This window comes from Phodopus roborovskii, unplaced genomic scaffold (assembly GCF_943737965.1).
Source record: "Phodopus roborovskii unplaced genomic scaffold, PHOROB, whole genome shotgun sequence".
Lineage (NCBI taxonomy): Eukaryota > Metazoa > Chordata > Mammalia > Rodentia > Cricetidae > Phodopus > Phodopus roborovskii.
The window spans coordinates 34,245,225-34,269,447 of record NW_026126469.1 but is presented as its reverse complement, the minus strand read 5'-3'; positions in this window follow the sequence as shown (position 1 = coordinate 34,269,447).

Below are 24,223 nucleotides of genomic sequence, written 5' to 3'. Positions count from 1 at the left end.
TTTATGGCATTTGGAATTATTGATTACTCTTTCCTTCCTGAAATGCTCTTTTCTCCCATTTCCAGCACACGGTCTGCTGCTGATTTTTGCCTTCTACTCTGTAGACACATCAAACAAAAATAATAATAAGAAATAGACTGTAGCCTGACAAGTGAAAGATGAATGCCCCCAAGTGAACAAGCTCACAATATATCTCTCAGTTTAGCTTCCCCTAATGTGAAACTTAGAATGTTTATAATATCAAAGATCAAATGAAACACTGTTTTTTCACAGTGACAAAGATAATAGTCATGTTGCTTGTCTGATCAAATTTCCTACCTTTTTTCCCCCTGTGCCTTTCAAATACATTATGACAACAGCACAAAGATGCACTTCTGGAACCATCATCAAGCAGAACATATGATAACTGGAAGGGTAGGACAGATTGATAGTCTTACCTGTTTTTCATCGTTAACTGCCCTTCAGCCTTCCTCTTCTTTTGATCACATTCCAAGGTGTTCTTCCATAAACGAGTACTTCTGTTTACTATGTAACAACATTTTGTTAGTGAGTGTCTCTTCAGCTATTTCTGTCTTAGTTGCCTTTGGCTGCTACTGTTTGCTTTCATGTACTCACACAGGTAGGCATAGTTACTATTAAGGTATTAAGGATCTGAAATGGTGGGAATTTTTTTTGGCTAGCAGAGCTTGGGCAAGAAGAAAAAAAAAGAGGGGGAGGGAGAGAGACAGGGAAGGAGGGAGGGAGAGAAGAAGAGAATTTGAGAGAGAGAATTTTGTTTTCTGTGATAAGGTCTCTTTGTGTATTTTCAGTTGGTGGTTTGGAGCTTACTATGTAGCTTCAGATGGTCTCTAACTCACTGTCTTTTTGCTTCTTTCTTCTTAGTGCTTAGATTCCAGAAGTGTGTGTTGTCATGATATCTCTATTAAACTTGTCAAGAGATCATCGTTTTCAGAATGTAGTTCAATTCTAAATTGAATACTGTTATGGAGGACTTGGACCTCTCCATATGGATTTGATAGGTTGGACAACAAAACTCATTAATTCTCTATTCCTGTGTCAGTCAGATTTACCATGTCTGTGTTTTCTGCGTACAGATTCCTATAATTGGTACTGCCAATGATATAACCTCTTGATGCTGCAGCATCCTTCTTTCTGTGGATTATAAAAGATGAGAGGTTCCCTTGGTTCTTCTCGGCCTCTTTATTAGCATATCCAAGTATCAAATCCCACTGATTCTTACCCTCATAACATGCACAGTCCTCTTCGCTCCAATACATTGCTCTGAATTGACATAAACCTTGACCTCCACCATTTCTCACTCTCACTACGAAAACTGGTCATCACTGGTCCCATCTCTATGACTAATTAATCAAATCATATCACTGGCCTTGAACAACCATTTCAGAAGTACAAGGTTATTACAATAACCATCATTCCTTTAAATATACTCAGCATATGTTTGCTGGCTTCTCGATCAAAGGATAAATGTTCACTCAGCACCTACAGTCCTTCTGGATTTGTTCCCTGGCAACAATTCAGTCTCATTTACTTTCCTTTCCTTCAGGACTGTTCCTGAAGGAAACACTTGTAGGCACACTTGAAATCACACTTGTAGGTACCATAAAAAAATACATACTCATGCTTCAATAATGTGCTTTCCTTACCTCTTTAGTTATGACAGATTAGTCTTTAGTATTTCCTAAGATTTGACTTTTTGTAGCATATTTATAGTTTTGTTTGCTTATTATTTACCTATCTGTGAAATATAACATTTGTACTATTAAGGAAGGAGCTTTGATTCATTCACTGCTCTCATCTCAGTCCTTAGAGAAATACCAGGAACATGCTGGGTGACACACTGTATTGAATAAACTAATTCCTCTATGGACATGTCAAGAGAGCTCTTCAATCTAGCCATAGGTGACTTGTCTGCTTCATGCGCAGACACTGAGCTGTGACAAAGGACTAGTCAGTTATTACTACCTATATCATGGAGTTATTATAAACTTTATGGCAAGTGAGTTATTGCAGATGGAACACATTACTTGTAAGTTAGCAGTCATATGCCACTTTCTGTGACCCTTCCCACAACCACCTCCCTGTCACAGGATATACAAAGAATATCACTAGGAATGAGACTGAGGTGGGGAATGTCTCTATTAATCACCTTACATTGTTTAGCTGAGACAGTGATAGGTTGAAGAATATTCCATGTACTAGATGGAACCTTGATTTTCACAGATTCCAGAGCTAAGTCTACAAGTGCTAGCGGTTCTCCCTGTCAAAAATGGTACTGAGCTCAAGTTCCCATTTTAATCTCCCCACTACAAATTACCTCTCTTTTCTTTACCTGAGGCTCCTCCTGCTGAAATGGTGAAGGCACCACCCAGGGTTTTGGCCATCATTTCTCACCCTTCTAGCCCCTGCTGTTTCTGCTCAGTTTTTGCCATGACTCCCACCTTCAGAAGCATCCTAAGGAATTACTCTTGGCCAGCTCTAATGATTGCAAACCTAATCTGGTAAGTAAATTCCAGCTGCATTGTGCATCAGTAGTGACTGAAGTCTTCTTGGCTTCTGTGATCTTTTGCATGGGAAGATGGGAATTTCAAGTATCAAAATGCTCATAATAGGGATAGCATTTCATTTTTAACATCATGTTAAAAGATATCTGAGGATGAAGAAAATGTCAGTAACTTGCTAAGGAAAAGATATCAGTTTAGCAAGACCATGTAAAATATGATTCTGCAACCTTTAAATATGTGTTTGCCTGGGGGTAGGAACTGACTAGATTATATATATGATATTTCCCATCATTTAATTACCTTAGTAATTACCTTCTGAAAAAAAAATACATGTAGCAAAGAATTTGCATTTCTAGTAGGAAAGCATTTTAAAGTATAAGTACTTCTAGGGACAACTGAAATATATACAAATGCCTCCAATCAGTGGATACTAGTCAAGAATACTTATTTATTTATAACTATTTTACTCAGTGTTACAAACATATGCAGCAGTGTTTTGAAAAGGACAGTTACAAAACTTGTAAGAAAAGATTCCTATTGAGATGAGCAGGAGAATGAGATGACTGATAAATAAAATATAATGTCAATTCCCTCTAAATTTATCTGCCAGGTCAATGTGATTGGAATCAATACTAACATTAAAAATTTCAGGCAAACCACATAAACACTTTTGAAATAGATAATGAAAGATAAATGTTCAAGGATAATGAATACAAAACACAAATGGGGAAACCTGTTTATCATATTTCAAAAAGGGTTGTTAAAACAAAACAATAACAGAAAAAAAAAATACCAGTGCAACCATGCCAATTAACTTTACAAAAACAGGGAAAAGATATTTTTAAGTGTCTATTTTTCTATGAGTGAATATCAAGATAATTGACACATGGATGAAAACACCTTTTGTTAACACTATAGCTAGTCAAATGCATTTCAAAAAGCTAAAATAACAAACAAATATGTTCACCTTATATGGTTTGTTAAGGGAGTACTCATATACTTTTTGTATCTCCTAAGAAATAATTTGGAAGTGTGACAAATTTACTTAAGGACTATTCAATCCAAACACATAACAAAAAACAAGAGAATTGTTTTTACATGCTTTTGAACATATTATTAAAATGTTTAAGAATTGTAGCTTTTATTATATACCTCTTTTTTTTCCAAATTGTAATGAATTTTAAGAGAGAAGTAGGAGAAAAAGAAGGGGAGGAGAGGAAAGCATATGCGACTAGGAAGATTGAGTCAGGGTAGGAATAGAAGACTGGAGAGAGAGGGAGAGAGAGAGAGAGAGAGAGAGAGAGAGAGAGAGAGAGAGAGAGAGAGAACATAAAAGAGGGAGCCATTATTGGTTTGAAGAGAAAACTGAACCTAAAGAAAGGTCTAGAGACCTACAAGACTGCCTCTAACTAACAATTTGAGCATCCATGGAAAGGCTACCATAAATGCCCTTCCTGGATAGTGAGATCAACAACTGACATATTCACCATCATGGGGCCATCATCTAATACCTATTGGAAACAGAAGCAAACACCCGTGACATAGATATGAATACTTTGTTTTGGTATGGATTTTCACTTATTGATACAAATTTAAGGTCAATTTTGTGATGTGTATATTTCTCCTCTTGTTTAGGTATTGTGTTTATATAGCTCAGTTAGAAATGTAATGTGTAATTTAGTACAGATTACAGATAGTTACCTATAATAGTCAAAACTTATAGTTAAGTTAGTTAGGTTTTCTAGATATGCAGAGATGTATTTGAGATGGATAGGAATTCTTCAAACCTTTCAAAGACCTACAGAATATGGCATTTAAATGGTTTAGGGTTTTTTTTTTTTTTTTTTAACAATGAGACATAACTGCTCCTGGCAACACCACTTATTTCAAAAAGGAAGATGGATATTAAAGAAATCGTTATGAAATTTACTTCCAATATAGCAAGACAAGCCATTTAGACAAGATACTGTTCTTGCCTGGATTGTTTGACTTTATGCTGTACAAACTGGACATGCAGGACCCACAGAAAAATGACTGCTGATTGAAGATGGACACTGCTACAGAGTTCCTGCTTCATGGAAGATTCTGCCAGACCGTATGCGGACACAGAGAAAAGTGATCGAGAAACTGCCAATACAAGAAGACAGTTTAAAGTTTCCTGCTTTGCTGAAGAGTCTGCCAGACACACTATGGCCTATGGGCTAAAGATGGAAAATTACAGAAGAACATCAGGTGACTGACAAGGCAAGATGTCTCTGTCATTTCTAGAGTTTATATACTGTCCTTCTGTGGTCTTTGAAGGAGTTGAAGTCAGATAGTTATGGTTATAGTTTTCCTTAGTTAGGCTTAAAGATAAGTTACATATAGGACTTTAGACTCACAAATATTGGATAGATGATAGAATAGTTTCTTAAACCTTGCTAAATGTTAATGGACTAAATAGTGTTAACTGTGATTCTTATTTGATAACTGTTATGTGATATATTTTGCTATGTTAAGGTTAAAACCCTTCTTTTTATTTAGACAGAAAAGAGGAGATGATGGGAGATGCCATTATGTATATATGTTTCTCATACTGGTTAATGAATAAAGCACTGTTGGCCAATAGGAAAGGAAGGTAGGAGGGACTAGGAGACAAGGAGGAAAGAGGAAGTAGTAAGGAGGAGTCAAGATGTAGAGTCTGGAGAGAGCAGGACGCCAGCTCTCGGTAAGATGAGACCATATGGAAATACATAGATTAATAGGAATGGGTTAATAATTAAGACAGAGCTAGCCGATAAGAAACAAGTAAATGGCCAACAGCATTATATCATATGCAGAGTCTCGGTATGTTAATTGGGGCTGGCGTGGCAGTGGGACAAGACTGGCAGAGAGAGGAAAAACCATACTCCTTACACACCCATAACTAAACACTGAGTCGAACTAGAACCCAGGTGCACAGGGAGAGGACAAGACCAGGTTTCAGAAACACATAGAGACAGCTGACTTGAACAAAGAGGAGATAATGGGCTGGGAATCCAGCATGGGACTGACTCAGGCCCCCCTGAATATAGGTCTCAGCCAGAAGGACTGAGCAGTCTAAGGGACCTCAGGCAGTGGAGCCAGGTTGTATCCCTGGTGCACAAAAGGACCTTGCAGGCACATCCCCCATGAAGGGATACTGCCTTAACCTAGAGACAGGAGTGAGGTCCTTGTCCCTACTTCAAATGACTTGACAGATTTACATGACCCCACCTGGATGGCATTGCCCTACATGTGGAATTGAGGTGAGGGGATGGGAGGGGAGGATGGTCAGGGTGCATGTGAGGGGGAAAAGAAGGTAAGAGGGAAAAGAGTGAGGGAGGGAGAGGAACTAGGATTGACATGTAAAAAAAAAAAATCAGTAGCCCTACCATACACAGACGATTAAAGGGGATGAAAAAGAAATCAGAGAAACATCACCCTTTATAATAGCCACAAACAACATAAAATACCTTGGGGGTAACACTAACCACACATTAAAGACCTGTATAGCAACAACTTTGAGTCTTTCAAGAAATAAATTAAAGAGGATACCAGAAAGTGGAAAGATCTCTTATATTCTTGGATAAAAAGGGTCAACATAGTAAAAATGCCAATCTTGCTAAAAACAATCTACAGAATCTACAGATTCAATACAATCCCCATCAAAATACCATCACAATTCTTCACTGATCTTGAAAGGACAATACTCAACTTTATATGGAAAAACAATGACCCAGGATAGCCAAAACAACCATGTACAATAAAGAAACTTTCAAAGACATAACTGTTCCTAACTTCAAGAACTGAATTATGGATAAAGAAAATGTGTACATTTACACAATGAAGTACTACTACTCAGTGGGAGAAAACAAACAATGGAATCTTGAAATTGGCAGGCAAATGGATGGGTCTAGAAGTAGCCATCCTGAGTGAGGTAACCCAGTCACAAAAAGAGGAACATGGTATGTCTCACTCATATATGGATTTTAGACATAGAGCAAAGGATCACCAGCCTACAATCTACACTGTCAGAAAAGCTAGGAAACAAGTAGGATCATTAAAGAGACATACACAGTCGCTCAAAGAAGGGGAAAGGGACAAGATCTTCTGAGAAAATTAGGAGCAGGTGGGGTAGAAAGCACAAGGGTTAGGAAAAAGAGAAGGGGAAAAGAAGAAGGTAGAGGAGAACATGTGGGAACAGGAATATTGAGTTGGGGAAGAATAGATGAGAGCAAGAAAAGAGATACCATAATAGAGGGAGCCATTACAGGTTTAAAGAGAAATCTTGCACTAGGGAAATGTTTAAACCTATAATGATGACCCCACCTAACAATCTAAGGAATAATGGAGAAGCTACCTTAAATGTCCTTCCCCTATAATGAGACTGATGACTACCTCATGCCATCCTAGAGCCCTCATCCAGTAGCAGATGGAAGCAGAAAAAGTCTCCCATAGCTGAACACTTAGCCCAACTTAACTCCTGGAATCCAGTTGCAGAGAAGGGTTAGTTATGAGCAAAGGGGTCAAGACCAGGCTGGATAAACCCACAGAAACAACTGACTTGAACCAGGATGAGCTCAAGGATCCCAGACTGAATGGTGGGAAACCAGCATATGACTGACAAAGTCTTCCTGCACATGGGTCTCAGTTAGGAGGCCTGGGAAGTGTATAGGACCTCTGACAATGGAACCAGGATGTATTCCTTGTGAACAGAATGGACTTCAAGAGCTTCCATTCCCTATGGAGGTATGTATACTCCCTTAGCCGAGAGATACACACGGGGCAGAACTTTGGCCCTACCTCAAATGACTTGACAAATTTTGATGATTCCCTCATGGAAGGCCTCACCCTCTCTGGGGAGTGGATGCAGGATTGGATGCAGGCATTGGTAAGGGGCATGGGAAGATGGGAGGGAGAGGGTATTGGGGTTGATATGTAAAATAAGAAAAAATTTAAATAAAAAAGAAGTAGAAATAGGCTTGTGTGAAATTGTGTTCTGTCCATAGATATTCAGAGGGAGAACAACCTCTCTCTGGAATGGATGGAGCAGAGACCCATTATTTTATGATTTGTGAAGTGGAAAATGAGTCAATAGCATCTGTAGCAGCTACAGGGGAAATGCTCACATAAACAATTCTTTCTTTCAGTTTAGGATTCTTGGAAATATAATCTGGTTGGAACTCTAAAATATATAGATTTGTGCAAAATTGGCAATTAATATTATTCTTTCATTTTTATTTGAACCATTTATTTTGTATGTATTACCTGGAGGAATAGAGAGAACTGTTCTGGAAAATTATTTTTTTGGCAAAAGTACTGTACTTGGAGATAAGAGATAAGGTAGGATATTATGTTGGTTAACATCAGGAAAATATTTGTTTCTAGTTGTGTTGCCTGTGTTGCTACCTGGGCAATTAAATTTTTCTTTCTTTTCCATCCACACATCTTCCATATGATAGAGGAAATAGCCTTATTATGAGTCACTCAGAGTTTTATAGCTACACAAAGCCAGAAAGATGGCGGCCCTTGCAGAGGATCTGGGTTTGGTTCTCAACACATATATGGAGCTTACAATCATCTGTAACTCCAGTTCCAAGGCATCCATTCCAAGACTGTCTTCTGGTCTCCACAGGAACCAGACATGCATATAATTCGCATACATAAATACAATCAAAACACACAAACAAAAAAACTGAATATATCTCTTAACAAATCTGTATTTGTGGCTTGTGATGCTTTTATTCATAATCAACAAAGCCTAGATGGAACAGAGCTTTAATTCAGTAGGTGAACAGGTAAATAAAGTGTGATACATTCAAACATGTAATACTCGTTATGTTAACAAGAGATTAACTATGAAGCTATGAATGGATATGGATGGAAATTCACATTACTCAGTAAAAGAAAATATGAAAAGGCTACAGATTACACAATCCCACCTATAGGACATTCTGCAAAGGTCAAATTATGGACATAGCAATTTGATTAATAGTGGTCAGCTAGGTACAGCAGAGACATAAAAAGGCAGAAACCACAAACTACTTAGAGCAGTAAAAATGTTGCTTACAGTACTAGAAACACTGGGTACCTGTCATTATACATTCATTACAACAAGCCATGCAATACCACAGGCAAAAATCTAACTTAAGTCATGGGTATCTGGATAATAAAGAGGTGTCTATTTTTCTAGGAATGTGAAACTACTCCTAAAAACTAAAGTCTGCTTTTAAAGTAACAATTACATTTGTAGAAGTAAAAGAAATTCAAATGATAAAGTTTTAAATCAAAATTTAATTTAGGAGAGAGATCCGCCTATCTCTGCAGGTCCACTCGGAGTTCCTGCAGGCAAGATCCTTGACCCCCAAATCCGGGCCCCTGCCAAAGAACTAGGTCTCAGTTGGAGAGCGCCAGTTTCCAGTGAGATCCCACTACCCTGCAAAACCTTCTCAAGTTCCAGCCCAGCCCTCGTCCTCTTCTGCCGGCTATTGGCCAGAGGTAAGTCTGGGCCCAATTGGGGCTGCCTGTCCCCTTCAACCTCTTTTCCCCCCTCCCCCGCCTGAACTCTCTGGATTGGCCCCTGATCCTGCTGCTCCTGTCTCCGGTCTCCATTGAGAGCACCCTTGGAGCTCTGATACACCCCCACCCATCCCAACTTCCAGCCTACCCCCCCCTACCCTGTGCCCTACCCCACCTACGGTCCTGCCGCTCTGGTTGAGCACTGGGACAGAGGGTGGAGCCAAGAGTCCACCCTACTTCGGAGACCTCTCAGAGCAACTCCAAACAAAGGAGATCTGACTGTCCACACGGGACCACCTGTAATTTCCACCAGCTTGGTCTCTGATCCCGCCTCCAGTCCTCTGCTGGAGTCCCCGGCCCCTCCCAGAGATCCACCTATCTCTCTGGTTCACTCAGAGTTCCTGCAGGCAAGATCCTTGAGCCCCAAATCCTGGCCCCTGCCAAAGAACGAGGTCTCAGCTGGAGAGCGCCAGTTTCCAGTGAGATCCCACTACCCTGCAAAACCTTCTCAAGTTCAAGCTCAGCCCTCGTCCTCTTCTGCTGGTCATTGGCCAGAGCTATTGGCCAGAGCTATTGGCCAGAGGACCACTGTGAGTACCTGCTGGCATCTTCTTCTGGATCCTCATCCTTGACCCCATCCCTGGATCCCTGTCTGCAGAGAAACCTCCTAGAGAGCTTGGACCACACAGAGCTACAGATATTGAATCTTTGATCCACATAAGCCCATCGGGGAAGGACCATAGAGAGAGGGAAGAGACACCACCAACACCTACTGGAAGAAACTATGGGAAGAAGGCAATACAAGAGAACACCTAACAATAGAAAGACAAACATGACACCACCAGAATCTAGGGAATCTACACCAACTAGAATGGAACACAACAACAAAGCAGAGGAAGCAGAAGGGTACGACTTAAAAATCACCATCATAAAAATGATAGAGGCCCTCAAAGAAGATATGAGAAAATCCCTTAAAGAAATGGAGGAAAAAACAAACAAAAGAGTGGAAGAAATGAACAAATTCCTTAAGGAAAGTACAGAAAACCAAGAAAAAACAATTAACCAGGTGAAGGAAACGTTTCAAGACTTGAAAACTGAAATTGAGAAAATAAAGGCATCACAAATGGAAGGAAAGCTGGAAATTGAAAAGCTGGGCAAAAAAATCGGAAACCACAGACACAAGCATAACCAATAGAATTCAAGAGATGAAAGAGAGAATCTCAGGCGCAGAAGATAAACTAGAAGAAATAGATTCATCGACCAAAGAAAACCATAAATCCAACAAATCCTTAACACAAAACATCCAGGAAATGTGGGACAACATGAAAAGGCCAAACCTAAGAATAATAGGCATAGAGGAAGGTGAGGAAGCCCAGCTCAATGGTGCTGAAAACACATTCAACAAAATCATCGAGGAAAACTTTCCAAATCTGAAGAAGGACATGCCCATGAAAGTACAAGAAGCATACCGAACCCCAAATAGGCTGGACCAAAGAAAAAAGACCCCTGGACATATAATAATCAAAATACCTACCATACAGAATAAAGAAAGAATATTAAGAGCAGCAAAGGAAAAAGGACAGGTAACATATAAAGGCAGACCTATCAAAATTACACCTGGCTTCTCCATGGAAACCCTCAAGGCCAGAAGGTCCTGGATAGATGTTCTAAAAGTATTAAGAGAACACGGATGCCAGCCTAGGCTACTATATCCAGCAAAACTCTCAGTCAATATAGATGGAGAGAACAAGATATTCAATGACAAAACCAGATTTTCCCAATATGTATCTACAAATCCAGCCCTACAAAAAGTATTGGAAGGAAAATTCCAATCCAAGGAAGGTAACTATGCCCACAAAAATGTAGGCAACAGATAATCCAACTACACCAGAAACCTAGGGTGAAGCAGAACAAATATATTCACAATACCACTGCCAACAACAAACCTAAATCAAACAAGCATCAACAATCAATGGAACTTACTCACCCTCAACATTAATGGTCTTAACTCACCTATAAAAAGACACAGGCTAACAGAATGGATACGAAGACAGAATCCATCCTTCTGCTGCATACAAGAAACACATCTTAGCTCCAAAGATAGACATTACCTCAGGGTAAAGGGTTGGGAAAAGATTTTCCAATCAAATGGAAATAAGAAGCAAGCAGGCGTAGCTATCCTAATATCTAACAAGCTAGACTTCAAACGAAAACTAGTCAAAAGAGATGAAGACAGTCATTTCATATTCATCTCAGGAGAAATCCATCAACACAAAGTCTCAATTCTGAACATCTATGCCCCTAATACAAAGTCATCCACATTCGTAAAAGAAACACTACTAAAACTCAAAGCTCATATAAAACCTCACACACTTGTAGTGGGAGACTTCAATACACCACTCTCAACAATAGACAGGACCACACATCAGAAACTCAACAAAGAAACAAAAGAATTAACAGAAGTTATGTCTCAACTGGGGCTAACAGACATCTATGGACATCCAAAGACAAAAGAATATACCTTCTTCTCTGCTCCACATGGAAACTTCTCTAAAATTGACCACATACTATGAGACATAACAAACCTCAACAGATACAAGAGAATAGGAATAATCCCCTGTATCTTATCGGACCACCATGCTTTAAAATTGGAATTCAACAACAACACAAATAGCAGAAATCCTGCAAACTCATGGAAACTTAACAATGTGCAATTGCACCACTCCTGGGTCAAAGAAGAAATAAAGAAAGAAATTAAAGACTTTCTAATATTCAACGAGAATGAGGATACAACATACCCGAACCTATGGGACACCTTGAAAGCAGTGCTACGAGGGAAGTTCATTGCACTAAGTGCCCATATGAAGAAAACAGAGGATAGTCACATAAAAGAATTAACAGCCCAACTGAAAACCTTAGAACAGAGAGAAGCGAATTCACCCCGCAGGAGCAGACGCCAGGAAATAATCAACTTGAGGGCTGAAATCAACAAAATAGAAACCAGGAAAACAATACAAAAAACAATGCAACAAAGAGTTGGTTTTTTGAGAAAATCAACAAGATAGACAAACATTTATCCAAATTAACGAAAAAGTACAGACAGAACATGCAAATTAACAAAATCAGAAACGAAATGGGGAACATAACAACAGACACAGAGGAAATCCAGTCAATTTTCAGGTCATACTTTGAAAATCTGTATTCCACAAAAATTGAAAATTCCAAGGAAATGGACAAGTTTCTGGATAACTATCACTTACCAAAATTAAATCAAGAACAGACAAACAACTTAAATAGACCTATAACCCGCAATGAAATAGAAGCAGTCATCGAAAACCTTCCAACGAAAAAAAGTCCAGGGCCAGATGGATTCAGTGCAGAATTCTACTAGACATTCAAGGAAGAACTAATACCATTACTCCTCAAACTGTTCCACAAGATAGAAACAGAAGGTTTATTGCCAAACTCTTTTTATGAGGCCACAATAACTTTGGTACCCAAACCTCACAAAGACACAACTAAGAAAGAAAACTACAGACCAATATCCCTGATGAACATCGATGCAAAAATACTTAATAAAATAATGGCAAACCGAATTCAAAAATACATCAGAGAAATCATCCACCATGATCAAGTAGGCTTCATACCTGGATTGCAGGGATGGTTTAACATACAAAAATCTATCAACGTGATCCACCATATAAACAAACTGAAAAAGAAAAACCATATGATTATCTCCCTAGATGCGGAAAAAGCCTTCGAGAAAATTCAACACCCTTTCATGATAAAGGTATTAGAGAGGTCAGGGATAACAGGAACATACCTAAACATAATAAGAGCAATATACAGTAAACCAACTGCCAACATCATACTGAATGGAGGGAAACTTAAGCCAATTCCTCTAAAATCAGGAACAAGACAAGGCTGTCCTCTCTCTCCATATCTCTTCAATATCGTACTAGAAGTTCTAGCTAATGCTATAAGACAACAAAAGGAGATCAAGGGCATCCAAATTGGAAAGGAAGAAGTCAAACTGTCTCTATTTGCAGATGATATGATAGTTTACATAAGCGACCCAATAAACTCTACCAGGGAACTCCTACAGCTGATAAACACCTTCAGCAAACTAGCAGGATACAAGATAAACTCAAAAAAATCAGTAGCCCTATTTTTTTCAGACAACAAAGAGGCAGAGAAAGAAATCAGAGAAACATCACACTTTACAATAGCCACAAGCAACATAAAGTATCTTGATGTAATGCTTACCAAACAAGTAAAAGACCTATATAATAAGAACTTTGTGGCTCTAAAGAAAGAAATTATATAAGATACCAGAAAATGGAAAGATCTTCCATGCTTTTGGATAGGTAGGATAAACATAGTAAAAATGGCAATCTTGCCAAAAGCAATCTACAGATTCAATGCAATCCCCATTAAAATCCCACCACAATTCTTCACCGACCTTGAAAGGATAATAATCAACTTTATATGGAAAAACAAAAGACCCAGGATAGCCAAAACAACCCTATACAATAAAAGAACTTCAGGCGGCATCACCATTCCTGACTTTAAGCTCTACTACAGAGCTATAGTTCTGAAAACAGCCTGGTATTGGCATAAAAATAGACAGGTAGACCAATGGAATCGAATTGAAAATCCTGATATTAATCCACACACCTATGAACACCTGATTTTTGACAAAACAGCTAAAATTATACAATGGGGCAAAGACAGCATCTTCAACAAATGGTGCTGGCACAATTGGATGAGGGTGTGTAGAAGACTGCAGATAGACCCATGTCTGTCGCCATGCACAAAACTCAAGTCCAAATGGATCAAAGACCTCAACATCAATCCAGCCACATTGAACCTCTTAGAAGAGAAAGTAGGAGGTACCCTTGAACAAATTGGTATAGGAGACCGGTTCTTGAACATAACTCCAGGGGCACAGACACTGAAAGAAACAATTAATAAATGGGACCTCTTCAAACTTAGAAGCTTCTGTAAGGCAAAGGACACAGTTGACAAGACCAAACGGCAGCCCACTGACTGGGAAAAGATTTTCACTAATCCTATATCCGACAAAGGGCTGAACTCCAAAATATACAAAGAACTCAAGAAACTAGTCAACAAAACACCAAATAACCCTATTAAAAAATGGGGTACAGAACTGAAGAAAGAATTCTCAATGGAGGAAATCACAAAGGCTGAAAGACACTTAAGAAAATGTTCCACATCCTTAGCTATCAGGGAAATGCAAATCAAAACAACTTTGAGATACCATCTTACCCCTGCCAGAATGGCTAAAATTAGAAACACCAGTGATGACTTATGTTGGAGAGGATGTGGAGAAAGTGGAACACTCCTCCACTGCTGGTGGGAGTGCAAACTCATACAGCCATTTTGGAGATCAGTATGGCGGTTCCTCAGGAAAATGGGAATTAGTTTACCACAGGAGCCGGCAATCCCCCCTCTTAGGCATATACCCAAAGGATTCACATCAATGCAACAAAGACATCTGTTCAACTATGTTCATAGCAGCACTATTTGTAATAGCAAGAACCTGGAAGCAACCTAGATGCCCCTCAATTGAAGAATGGTTAATGAAGATGTGGCACATCTACACAATGGAATACTACTCTGCAGAAAAAAATAATGGTATCTTGAAATTCGCAGGCAAGTGGATGGCACTTGAAAAAACCATCCTGAATGAGGTAACCCAGTCACAAAAAGAGGAACACAGTATGTACTCACTCATATATGGATTTTAGAACGAGATCAAATGATCACCAGCCTATAATTCACATCACCAGAGGAACTAGGATACAAGTTTTATTCTAAGAGATTCATATAAAGTCCCTCACAGAACTGGGAAGGGACAAGTCCCCCAGACCTCAGGTAAAGTGGGGGAGGACAGCTAATGGAGAGAGAAGTAGGAGAAAATGAGAGGGAGGAGAGGAAGGCATGTGCAACCAGGAGGATTGAGCCTGGTTAGGAATGGAAAATAGGAAAGAGAGAGAGAGAAAGAGAGAGAGAGAGAGAGACAGAGAGAGAGAATATAAAAGAGGGAGCTAATATTGGTTTGAAGATAAATTGAACACAAAGAAAGGTCGAGGGAACTACAAGACTGCTCCCAACTAACAATCTCAGCTCCCGTGGAAAGGCTATCATAAATGCCCTTCCTGGAGAGTGAGATCAACAACTAACTTCTCCATGAAGTCCTCAACTAATGCCTGTTGAAAATAGGAGCAAACACCCATACATAAACACTGAGTCGAACTAGAACCCAGAAGCAGATGGAGAGGACAAGACCATGCAGTAGAAGTACATAGAGACAGCTTACCTGAACAAGGAGGAGCTAAGGGCCACTAGATTGATAGCTGGGAAGCCAACAGGGGACTGACTCGGACCCCCCTGAATATGGGTCTCAGCCAGAAGGTCTGAGCAGTCTAAGAGACCTCAGACAGTGGAGCCAGGATGTATCCCTGGTGCACAAAAGGACTTTGCAAACATATGCCCCATGGAGGGATAACTGCCTTATTCTAGAGGTAGGAGAGAAGCCCTAGTCCCTACTTCACAGGACTTGTCAGATCTACATGAACCCAACTGGATGGCATTCCCCTACATATGGTATTGTGGTGGGTGGTTGGGAGGGGAGGGTGTTTAGAGTGCATGGGAGAGGGCAGAGAGGGCAAAAGGGAGGGAAGGAGGGAGGGAGGGCTGGAGGGGAGGGAGAGAGGGAGGGAGAGGGAACTGGGATCGACATGTAAAATAATAAATTAAAAAAAAAAAAAAAAAAACGCTTTGACTCCAAAATTTAAGTTGAAGAACAAGTTACTGGGGAAAAGGATTTCTATTTTTGTTTCCACAGAAAATGAAAAGATGTGGATTCCTTCCAGACTAATGTGGTTTGATCACGCCGACCGCCTGAAACAGAGTACAAGCTGATCCTACATCCCAAACAGCTGGACAAAACAGCCCTACAGACTACAGCTAGGATATCTGAATCTTCTTCGAATCCCCCAAGACAGTGCCCCTTACCAGCAGGAAGTAGTTTGGAGGGAGCGACGCCCAAATTCCCAAATATTGTGTATAAATGTTTGTTTTCATTTAATTGGACTTTGTTATATAAAATTAAATAAAAAAAGATAGTAATAATTTTATCGCATTAAATAATAGGTTTTCATCAAGAATCAGAGTATGGTAAACTTATTATTAACTAACATAGTAGTAACTATAAGCAATCAATACTGAAGTATTTAAAGGGGTTTATATTGTGCTTTTATATAAACTAATTTCTTGCCTAGCATGTATTAAAGAAATTACTTAAAAATTGAAAAAAAAAACCAAAATTTAATTTAGAAGGTAAAGTATTCAGCACAAACATGACAGTGATATCTGACAGAATTCTCTGCCCCCAGGATTTCCCTGGTCTCTCCTTGAAGTGAGTGACAAGTGCTCAGTAGCAGTCACCATGTCATGGAAAATCAGCAAATGACATGATTCAATTGTCATTACTCTTAGTGTCTGTAGCAAATTTGTTGGTTGTGATGGTGGTGATGTTAAAGCTTAGAAGAGAATATTTGTAACAGAGAACAGGTGGGAACTCATAAGATTAATTGGAAAAATGCATACTTTTCACACCATATTAATTGGATGAATTATGAATCTTGGAATCTGCTGTTGATGCTGTGATGTTAGGCTGTGATAGACTGAATGCATGCAGGGGTTAATGCTATCCTAACATGGTTCATTCCCACACTCAACCCTTTCCTGACAACAGTCTCTTGTTTTGTCCACATCTCTTAGCCCACAATCTATACCAAGAGTCTTCAAATTCACTATTCATTATTTTAAAGGCAAAATCACAAGGGTAAGCCTTTAAATTTCTCAATCAAACCTAGGCTATGAAGTAAATAATGCTCGTCCTTATTTCCAGGTTAGTGTTTAGAATACAGGAATTATGATCCTGACCTCTATATGCATTATGCTTAAAAGAATGTCTGAAAAGGGTCACAGCATAATCTGACCCTATTGTTAGCTGATGCTCACCTTACTGTCAGTATTCTAGGCATACACATCATTCACTAACATTGGCTATTTTAAAAACACTGTAAAAATAGTATCTTAATAAAAGTGAATCATTTTGGTACTTTAGGATTTGTTTCATGTTGACAATCTTTGATAAAATTGAACAACAAAATATTTTCACTCCATACTCCTGGAGACTTCTTCCTCTCTAACTTATTAGCATACTGCAACATAGTGGAGATGAGAACTCATTGGGAATGAATCCCTGGAAGAATGCAGAAAAAATGCACTGCCTTATTTAATGAAAGTTTATCATGGGGACACACACACACACACACACACACACACACACACACACACACACACACACACACACACACACATATATATATATATATATATATATATATATATATAACACTAGACAATAAGGCCACATATTATTGAAAATTGTAGACAGAAGTTTCCTCAGAATTCAATACAACTTCTGGGAGTTTTGGGAATTAATTGCTTACCATTAGGCTGTTTTCTCTTAAATTACCTTATAAATGGTCTTTTGCCCTCTGTTCACAGGGTCATAAGCAGGAAGACTTTTTTTGAATAAGCTCAGGAGAGAGTTTTTTCTCAGCCCCTCAGAGGAGGGAGAATATTTTTTAGGAGAGTTGAGTAGAGTAATACATGATATTACATGCCCAATGTACCCTGTTGTAGTGGAAAGAGATCCTACTGGGTTTATAATGACATTGACTAGCTGTGCACATACTCTTCTGGACCTCCATTTCTTTATCTAGATCATTAATAATGTGGATTGTGTTTGGCATGTTATTCTAAAGGCAAGGTCATAGAGGTTGGGAAATAGAAAAACTGGGCAAAAGATTAGGAACTACAGACACAAGCATAACCAACAGAATTCAAGAGATGGAAGAGAGAATCTCAGGAACAGAAGATAAACTAGAAGAAAATCATAAATCCAACAAATCCTTAACACAAAACATCCAGGAAATGTGGGACACCATGAAAAGGCCAAACCTAAGAATAATAGGCATAGAGGAAGGTGAGGAAGCCCAGCTCAAAGGTGCCGAAAACATATTCAACAAAATTATCGAGAAAAAGTTTCCCAATCTGAAGAAGGACATGCCCATGAAAGTACAAGAAGCATACCGAACCCCAAATAGGCTTGTTTTATTAAATATTATAGATTTCTTAAATAATGAATGAGATAGATTGGCTAAGTAAAATTCTTAATATCTATCTGTTCAATATTTTCTTTCTCTTGATTTTATCTTTAAACTTTTTCTTTATTATTTGTGAACATTTTCCTCTCTTCTTTTTGTTCACTTTTATTGTTATACATTACATTCAATGTATACTTTATAAAATATTTTTATTAGTGAATACTATGTAAAAAAGTATGTTTGTACATATGAGGTATGCTTTGATAATTTATATCCATATTATTCTTTTTATATTGTATTTTCTTTATATTCATGGAAACCTGGGCTGCTTTAACAATGTGGCAATTGTGAACAGATCAAATGGAATTTTGAATGTTTGAGAACCTCTATGTTGGTTTTAAGAGTGGTATTCCAGTTTGTCTTTCTAGAAGATTTTGAAAACTTCAGTAGTAGAAATTACCAATGAGCACATGAAAATATATTTTGTCACTAGAGATAAAAGAATATATTGAGATATCATTCCATTCCTGCCAGAATTATCACACTTAGGGAAAGAAAATGCTGAGAAAGATGAAGAGATGGTAAATTGTTACACTGTATCTTTGTACATCAGTATTTAATGGCGAACTAGTGTCACAGTAATGATATTATAGACCACTGTGACCTATGAACACCCACACTGAGAACACTATCAGTATGCACCTCAGGAAGCAAACCTGAGAATTCTTTAATGTTCTTGCCTCTCATTCTGTTCCTATAACTGTGCTCTTGGCCTGCCTCTGAGCTCCACCATTTTTCAGGCTCACCTTCTTTTGGAGAACATACCTTCAGGTAATAAGAGATGGAATCTCTGTCATACAATCAACTTCAGTATGAGGTGTCTCTGACCAATTAGGTTAAGATACATGAAGTCTGGAGGAGACACAGTAGCTGTGGAAGTTGTCACTGCTAGATCATATATTCTATCTGAAACAGTCATGGTTCTTCATACACTTAAATAGCCTCCTACCTCAGGATGCTTTCTGTTGGCATGGAAATTCTCCAGATGAATTCTATTGGCCCAAAGTTATCCTGTCATCGTTTATGACCCATTCCAGAAAAGTGGATCAAAGCAAGGAAGGTTAGGGAGGTGAATTACATCTTTTGAAATAGATGTATATGTCAATTATAATTTTTTTCCAAGCTTCAACAGACTAGTGCTATATTAGAGTAAAGTGATTCCCTGTGGGCATTATAGGGTCGTCATTAGCCATCGTGGAGTAAGTTAAACTTCAAAATACTTTATTTTCATATTCACAATGATTTCATAAGCAAAATAATTGGTGGAAACAAGGTTTATGGTTGTAGTAATGTAACATTTTATGTTCCCTGATAAAAAGAGAGAGGGATAGGACAGGACCCTCAGCTGATAGTCCATGCTTTATCCCCATCCTCGTGTTATGGTTAGTTTTTTGAGGCTAGACTAGAAAAGAGTTGAAAAATTAACTGAGGCCATTTCTCCACATGAGTTTCCATGAAGTCATCACACGTGGTGTGGTTTAAAATTCACTGATGCAGCTGTTTTGAGTCATTCACTTCCACCCAAGCTTTATAAGTAATAGCAATATACTCATTTGTTAAGACATACTTAGGTGAACTATATTCTTGTTGATGCTGTTGTGTCCTTGGTACCCTGTGTAGGGAGAACAGATATCAGTCAGTCCTATGAATAAGCAAAAGAACTACTTACCATCTGATCATTTGTAAGAAAAAAATGTTTCTTCTTTCAATTTTTTTTGTCCTTCCAAAAAGATTGTGTATTCCATGGCGTAACAAAAAATTCCACTGCTCACTATTCCTAAAAGTTATAGCTGAGTAATTACTTTGCTTTCAATGGTCTATACACTTTCAGAATGAATTTCTTCAATTTCTACACCATTATGGGTTTATAACTTTAAAAGTCATATTTCAGAATAAGAGAAAACCAGACATTTATTTATTTAAAGGGATTAAAAATATTTAAGATATGAGATTTAATAATGACATTTCTATTAAATATAACAGTCAAAAAGGAGGACAGAGCAGATGGTCCATAAAGAAACTTTCAAAGAAGAAAGAGTTATAAAAAGGTATGGCTTTTCTCAGGAAACTAAACTTTTCAAGAGTTTGACAAAATAATTATCTCTTTCTTCCTACAGGTGTCAAGGTGATTCTGTTTAGTAAACAGCATATTGATCTCTTCCCTCTATTACCTGTTCTTTTATTCCCATGAAGCTTATGACTCAGATGAACCACATGTTTGGAGATGTCTTTAGTAAATTATACTACAAAGACAGCGCAATCAAGGAAAGAGGTAGGCACTGCTCAGGGATTAGTGATTTGTTTGTTTATTTGTTTGTTTCTAAGAAAGCCTTATAGTTATTTAATCAATGTGTCAGGCTAGAATCATGAAGCATAGGATCATGCCTTCACAAGTGTTCACTATCTGCTCTTAGAATTTGTATATTTCATTTAAGCATTTTAAAAATTAATTGGTGTCTTTGTTCAGATCACATCTAGGCAGTTATGTTGGTGAGAATTTATGGGATAGCTTATAATATTAGTAGGATGTAATAATGGGAAGAGAGAAAGAGATTGGGAAATCTAAGGTGAGGGGTATATTACAATAAATAAAACAGAAAATGTTAACTCTAGACATGTGGTAAATTTCGCAAGAACCTCTCCTATCAGGGAGTTCCATGGAAAGGCAGTGTGTGCCTTCTGAGTACACATAAGGAAAAGTTCCATAACAACCTCTGGTCATGCGAAAAGCCACATTCTTAAACAAACCATCCAATATGTTAGGCAGGGAATGGGTGTTTGTATATATGTGTGTATGTATATTCACATTACATATGTTGAAACTATATTACTCTAAAAGCAAGCAGGATTTTCCTCCACAATCTGTGAGAAAGGCTTTGTTTTAGTGTGGTTATACCAATACAAAAAATGTTACCAACTTTTTACTTTTAAAGGACAGAAACATTTTTCTTATGGTTGTGAAGGCTGGGAAACCCAGATTGAGTGTGTGGTGATGACTCACTTTCTGGTTCACAAGTAGCTGTCTTATTACTGTCACCTAACATTGTGGAATAAACCATCATCTTTCTGGGGCCTCTTTTGTAATGACACTAAACTAGACAGCCAATCCTTTATGACCAACCCACTGGTAGAGGCCCCTCTTCCTAACCATTGCAGTACAAGTCAGGATTTTAACATAAATATCAGAGGACCATGAATGTTTATTCGATAGCAAGCTTATTGCATAAAAAAAGAGCAGGTGTTTCAAAGTTTCTCACCCTTCATGTTACCTTCATTTATAAAAGATTAAGCCTTGGGCAAAACTAACTCTAACCACCATGAAATATTTCTTGTAAAGTCTATAAAGAAACTCCAGAATTTGGCCATTCATTTAATGTGAAGTGAAAAGAAGCTTTGTGAACATACTATTCAACTTTCTGTACACACGCAAGATTTGACAAATGAGTTCAAGTCTTTTAGGAAATAAGAAAATGACATAGATTAAAAGCCAGGCAACAAATACATTGTCAAATTACATACATGGAAATTGAACTTGGAGATCTGGAAAGTAATTTCCAAAGCAGACCATTATTAGATATAGCATTTCATGTAGACATCGCCTTTTCTTTTCCTTGAAGATGGAAAAAAAAATGAATTGAAAAGATTTATTATTGCCATTTTAAGACTATGTTTGCAAAATTAAAACAAACAAAAAGTCTACCTTTTAAGTGGGATTAAATTTAGGTCTGCCAACTCAGAGAACAGAAGAGCTGAATTATTGATGAGGGTCTAGCAATGTTCCTCGAAGAAAGTATCGTAATGGTCTCAAAAGAACTATGTCTTCCAAGAGGCACAAAAGACTGTGTCAAAGTTAAAAGGCATCCTGCCACATTCAGTTGAATTTGCTGCAACCACTGCCAATCAAACTAGTGTGTAAATGGAGTGTGGATCTGAAAGCACATACAGGCTCTTCAAAACAAGAATGAGAGTACAAATAAAAGAAATGGACATTGGCTATAGAACTACCGTGTTATAGAATTGACACTAGTTGCTTTACTTTCAGTTAAATAATCAGGGTGACACTTCAGTGTACATATTTAATTAATGCTTGAGGTAATAAAATAAACTCTTCCAAGTTATGAATGATTAACTCAAGCTGGCATAGTCATTCATGGATTGAGAATTCAAGTTATGTTTAGTGAAGCTCCAAAGCTGACAACCTTTACTTTATCATGGCATTATGCCACATGTATATTTATGAGTCAAAATTAATATGAATTCCTTTAATTCCACAGAACCATAGAGGTAACTTTCTGTCATGCTGGTGAGGTAAGCAGCAGAGAGTTGGTGTTTAATTCTTCTGTATCATATGGTGCTTCCTTTCTAGAAACCTCAAAGAATTCTCAAGCCCTTGAAATCTAAGTAAGTTTTAGTTGAACACATCTCTTTTGATCTTCACCAGATTAATACAAATCACTCATCCTGAAAGATCAATAGTTATTGGTTTTCTTTGAGTTACCTGGGTCTGTGTTTTATGAGAAGTTGATGTGATGTAGCACATCACAACATAAGTGATGAACAGTGAGGTAGGGGCCGGTGAGGCATCTCAAGGAAGATAGCCAGTTACATGAAGAGTTTTTGGTTTTCTCTCTTTTCATCAAGATGTCAGGAAAAGAGATATCACCTCACATGCCAGAAGAAAACACCATGCATATTTGAAAGAAGTCACTGGAACAAATCATCATTAAGTCATAGATAGAAACTCAAAGCCTGTTCTTTGTCCTTATTTTAGGGAGTGAGGATTAAATAAACTCTCAAAATTATAGTGCTAATATAATTGCCATTGCTACAAACTTTCCCATTCTCAATTTTAGTTACCGTTAACGAAGGTGATACGTGTCTCCCATGTTCATAGAGAAAGAGCATCTTTGCTGATTATTATTTGCTGAATATGATTTTCCCATGGCAAACATCTCTTTTCTTCTCTTCCATCATTCTGTGTCTTCATCACATCTTAATAACAATCCTCAATTACAACCTGTATTTAAACTGAAGGACAAAATGTTTGATATATCATGCATAGCATTTGAAAGGGTCAGAACATTGTAAATCTTTTCTGTGAGTCTAGGAATATGTTTAGCTTTGTTCATTCAAACTAGTATAAAAATAGCACTATCATTTTCCATCCTTGTTTTTCCTCCTTTGCTCACCATAGCAAGCAAATGTTCATCTGATCATCTGAAAAGTAATTACCAACCACCTTATTTGTACCCAGTACTGCTCTGCTTCTTGGTGTACAAAGAGGTTGAGTCTTCATGTGCCTGTCTCTCATTTTGGCTAAGAAGACAAAAGTACAAGCAGATAGTAAAGCACCAGAGACCAAAAGGGTGAATTCACACTATTTTTCTAGAGAATAGACTGAATTTTGATGAAATTAAAAATATAATACTTAATTTTTAAAGTCTGGAAATAAATTCCCATCATGGGTATTTCCAAGAGCCTTCACTAAACATTGTGTGCTGAAGGGCCAATCCTTTTGGCTTAACCAAAACCATTATGGAATACCAATTTCTTAAAATAAACTGAAAATGACGCATCAGCATAGCTTCCAGTAACAGCTCACTCTCAGCCCTGTCATCATTGGTTTCCCACATGGTTTTAGCTCAGACTTAGGTAGCCAGGTGCAGGAAGGCGACTTGAAACAGTGTAACTTGAAACAGTGTGCTCAGTAGACAGCCCTGCATCTCCAGGGCTGTTTTGTTTTGTTTTCCTGTTCTCCTGTCTAATCGTGTAGGTTTTCTTATAGCAGAGATAGCTTCTCCAGCAAGCTATGAGCTGGAAATACTGCTGGCTTCATTTCACAAGGACTCAATGATCACATCACTACAAAATACCTAAGTGGTTAGGAATGAGAGGAGCAAATCCATTTCCAGTCAT